A 4,867-nucleotide genomic window follows, 5' to 3' on the forward strand; every position below is an offset into this window, starting at 1 on the left:
TTTCACAAGTTCCTTGAAATATTGATGCTTAACCCATTTTGTCCTAAGCCCTTTTTGGGAAAGGATGCCCTCTTCCTATTAAATCCTAAATATCTCAGCCTCCGAAGCACATACAAACATGAAATGAGTTACATTTGAAAGCCAAGACCCTCCCCTTGCATTGCAATGTGTTCATTCAGCTCTACCATACCCACATATTTAATAAAGCAGCTAAAATCTCAAAATCATGAAAAACCTGTGTATGTGTCTCCAGGACACAATGGGTTAAGGTGTGAAATATGCTGAGGAAATCCCATTGTTTTGCAAGTTGAAATACATACTTAATGTACAATGTACATAGATACATACATGTTCGGTGCTATGCAGAAGGATTTTGCATCCTCTGTCATTTGACAGTCATGAACATCTTCAAGATCATATTTTACATTATTTACATTCAATTTTGAGACGCACAGAAGTACTTCATCCTCAAAAGACATATTGAAATACATCATGTCCCTTTAAAGTGTTTTGTGAATCTAATGGAAGTGCTAAAAATTTTATATTTACACTTTTCCTGTATGACCTCTTAAATTCACACATTAGGTTGAATTGATTAGCCTGGTTCTCACCGGACGGTATGTGTGTATAGCTCCAGAGCCGCCTAGTGGATCAGAGCTACCCACACTACCGTCTGGTACACTGCCACTACCATGCTGGTATCGAGTCAGAAAATAAACAGAGCATTTATTGCTTCAATATCAGCCTCTCAACCAACACATTTCTTCAAAAATGTTCTCTGTTTGTCTCTAAACAGAGTCAGTATAGTCTATAATCTGTCCTGTGACTCCTCAATGCAAGTGGTCATGATATTGAAGCAATAAATGCTCTGTTTGTTTTCTAACTCGAAACCAGCATGTTAACCGCAGTGTACCAGCTCCACAAGGGGGATCCGGAGCTACACAGGCAATGTTTGGTGAGAACCAGGCTATGAATTGATGCCTACTACATAAAGACAATGTAACTTTTTGGAAATTTCTGTTTACTCATCTAATTCATCTCCTTGGCTTAAAGGGACACTGTGCAGGAAATGGTCAAAAAAGGTACTGCAACTATGCTGCTCATTGAAACTGGGCTGCCTTTTGCCAAATTTGATCTTTACATGGAAGTTTACAAAGTAATAAACAAATAGTTTCCAGTATGGTCCAAGTAGAGTCATTTTTGCAGCTAAAAATGGCTATTTCTGGAAATCCAAAATGGCGGACCATGGAGAAGATCCCCCTTTTCATGTATGAAAAGTGCAATTTTTCCAGATATAATGAATAATTAGAATTTGATGCTGGTGATAAGTATTCATGAAAAGGTGACATTAGTGAATGGGCAGCATGAATTCTGGAAATAAGGCTGCTTGCGTGTTGCCTGTAAACACGCTGAAGGAATGGTACTTTGAAAAAGACGATTCACAGTTTCAGTCCACATGTGATGCTGAAATCAGGTTCATGGGCATGTAAAAGTCCAATGTGCTTAATCAATTTGTGTAAAGGTTCTGTTGGTCCATGTTGTAAACAAAATACATACAGAATGTCGTGATGAATGCCTCTTCAACACCAATCAGGGAACACACTCGAAGCCTGTCAACTACAACGATACTTTCAGCATTCCCGGCAATCGTAGCTCTCCAGTCCTGTGCCTTCATGCTGATAGTTGGGTAAGGGGTGTTTGGCTTGCCCTACATCACAGATTGTAAATGAAAAATGATGCAATTAAATCAAATGCAATTCATACAATTAAACCAAACTAAAATCATTTGACAAATGTTAAATATTCAGCTCGTGTTTACCTCTCCCATAAAATCAGGTTCTCGGCCTTCTCCTGGAATAGTCTTGGCAGGAGGATAATTCCAGCTCTGGTGTCAATGGCCTGGGGTGGGGAAACATACAAACAATAACATATTAACAACTAAGATTATAGGCCAAAAGCTTGGACACACACAGCTATTTACATTATATTGTAGACAATCATGGAGGGCATCAAAACTGCATGAACACATATAGAATTGACCTCTGGCTAAGGCCCGGTTGGTTGATTGACCAATCATCATAGCACAAGAGGTCTGACAGTTTTTGACAACGCGAATCCAAGCAACTGTAATGCAAGGGTGGTGGGACTTGGACAAAGGATACTTGTAATCTTAAAAAATATCAATATCTTCTGTGAAACAGCAATGTGGTGAATGCAATGCCATTGTGTGCAGTGTTCACTTGTGTGCTTTGTCACAATGTCATTGGCCTAACAGCAGAAGGCACCAAGGGTGAGTTTGTAAACTGCCGCTCCGGGCACATAACAGTTGGTCATGTCATGTTTGAATGTGTTATTCAGACTGTTAGAGAGTAGACATTTGAAACACGCATTTTGGTGCAGATTCGTTAATATTTGCTTACATGCTGATTTTTCTCAGCATTTTTAGACATGGTGCTACTAAGGGGATCAATGTACTGTAACCAGGCAGCTGCCATCATTCCTTAACCATCCTCTCAAAATAACACACAACATAAACAGGATGCATCTCTGATTAACAGTGTGTGATTCAAACTGTTAAGACATTTGGCATTTGAAACACATACATGAGGTGTAAATTTGTGAATGGTTGCTAACCTTTAGAAATTCCGTCAAAGCATTTGCAGACATGGTCCATCAAGGGGGCTCAAGAACGACCAGAGAGCTACCATCCAGCCATAAGGATATCTTGGTCATCTTCTCAGCTGCATTAATATAAAAAATATAAATAACACACATTAGTATGCATCTCCTATTGTCAGCATGAAATGCATAGCATGTTAGAAATATGACATTTCAAAAATACATGGATTGGCTTTGTGTGAATTTATTAACTTAAAACTCACCTCTTGCCACAGTGTTTATTTCTCTGAGGTACACCACACCAAAGGAATCACTCAATATAATCAGCCAGCTTCCATGTAAGATCCTTCAGCAATCTTCTCAGTCAACTGCAAAGCATGACAGCACAAAACATGCACATGAGTATGCATCTAAAAGTCTCTACAAGGCCTAATTATTACAAGATAATAAAGTATGAAAAATGATAACGTCACCATGATTTTACAATAGGCCTACAATATGAAACATCTATGAGATACATTTCTATACATATAAAATGTTTTTTTTGTTTTGTTTTTTTTAATCATTGAACATTTTCTCAAACGGTGTGCAAAGCTGGAGGGCAAAAGAGCAGATTATCTGTCTGGATATTTTACTCATCACTTGAAATGAAATCTGATGCAGCCTACTTGTTAAGACCTCTAAACCACCTACTAATAGATCCAAAAAGGATGCTCAAAGAAATCTAAATATTCANTGCAGCAAGACAAATTAAGCATCTTTCATAAAGCCAAGAATTAAGCAGCCTACACATCTGTGTGTGTTCACTATTTCAAGAGAAATCTGGTAAAGTGAATGTCTATTTAAAGAAGTGCAAACACGATCGTATGGCTCTCGTAGTGATTTCTCCTCAGAGAAGAGGCACAGAATTGTTGGCAGTAACAGAATGGGACAAAACAGCACACTGTGTGCACAATAACAAGTTCAGAATGTGTTTCTTTGCCCACTTCCTTTACACAACGAACAGGGAAAGGCACATGTGTTAAAACATACTTCAGATTAAGTTATACAAAAGGAGTTCGTTTCTAACAGGAAAAGGCAGGCATATGGCTCCTTCAGACTTCTTAGCTAAAAGACTTTAGCTATACTCAGACTTTAGCTATACACTCCTTTATTATACTCAAAAGGTGTTCGTTTCTACTAATAACCAAAAACCAACAACAATAGATAATACCTACCTCAGGCTATTTCAAACATCCCTCCTCTCGTCAAAGTGAACATGAATTAACCGTTTAGCTAGCTAATGTTGCTAGCGGACATTAAGCTAGCTCTTCATTCTGGCATGACTGTTTTGCCTTGGCGCTAAGCCTACAATATGAACTGGACATGTTGTATCTAAGCTTACTTCAGAGCAAAATTATATTCAAAATGAGTTTGTTTCTAACAAGAAACCAATAATCAGTTATGAATAATACCTCAGGCTACTTCAAACATCCCTCAACAAAGTTGACATGATTTAACCGTTAGACTTTAGCTAACTTTGCTAGCGGACCAGATATTACCCATTTTAGCTAGATGTTGCTAGCGGACTTTTAGCTACTTATTGACTCTGGCATGGCTGTTTGGCACAACTGGACAAGTTTTATAGCTACTTCAGAGCAGATATATATTGTAAAGGAGTTCGTTTCAAACAAAAGTTAGAGGTTTCCAAGTAAGTAAGTTGTGAAATAACCTCTGGCAAAGTTAGCATAGTTATACAGTAGTGGCCTTTCAGAACAGCATGTTAGCAGAGGTTTGGTCTGATGCCAAATTCGTTATTCAATGTAGGCCTACATTTAGCATTGTCTTAAAATTATGAATGAAACATTGAAAATAAATGAACTTACCTCACAAAGAGCTTGAATTTCACCAACATCTCAACTGTCTTCTTGGCACCATGGCGGACGTGCAGGACCGTCCAAGATCATTTTTTTACAAGTAGACGTACTTGACGTTGAGTCCCGCCCCCTTTCATTAAACTGACATGTATCCAACTGGTGTGTGTACCCCCGGGTACAAATGTGTCCTCTACTGATGCATGTAGTGCGGTAAAGTTAGTTTGATATTGGACATTCATTTGACATTCAAAATAGAAACTTGATGGATCTGAAAAATAAGTCTTGTGGTACATGAGGGACTTCTGTCCATATGTTAAAAATATGGTTTGATGACTATAGTAAAGTCGCCTAATTCCGCCCGTCTCCCAATTCCGCCCGCCTACTTATAAGTG

General features: G+C 38.4%; 1 long non-coding RNA gene across 1 annotated transcript; it reads right to left on the reverse strand.

The window, feature by feature from the left end:
• Positions 1 to 1,426: 1,426 nt before the first annotated feature.
• LOC134460323 (uncharacterized) lies at positions 1,427 to 4,527 on the reverse strand. Its single transcript, XR_010037059.1, has 5 exons — positions 4,485 to 4,527; positions 2,883 to 2,987; positions 2,635 to 2,741; positions 1,820 to 1,899; positions 1,427 to 1,708 (listed from the first exon to the last, which is right to left on the reverse strand). It is a non-coding gene; the product is annotated as an uncharacterized LOC134460323 (long non-coding RNA).
• Between the last annotated feature and the right edge of the window lie 340 nt (positions 4,528 to 4,867).

The sequence above is a fragment of the Engraulis encrasicolus genome, chromosome 12 (assembly GCF_034702125.1).
Source record: "Engraulis encrasicolus isolate BLACKSEA-1 chromosome 12, IST_EnEncr_1.0, whole genome shotgun sequence".
Lineage (NCBI taxonomy): Eukaryota > Metazoa > Chordata > Actinopteri > Clupeiformes > Engraulidae > Engraulis > Engraulis encrasicolus.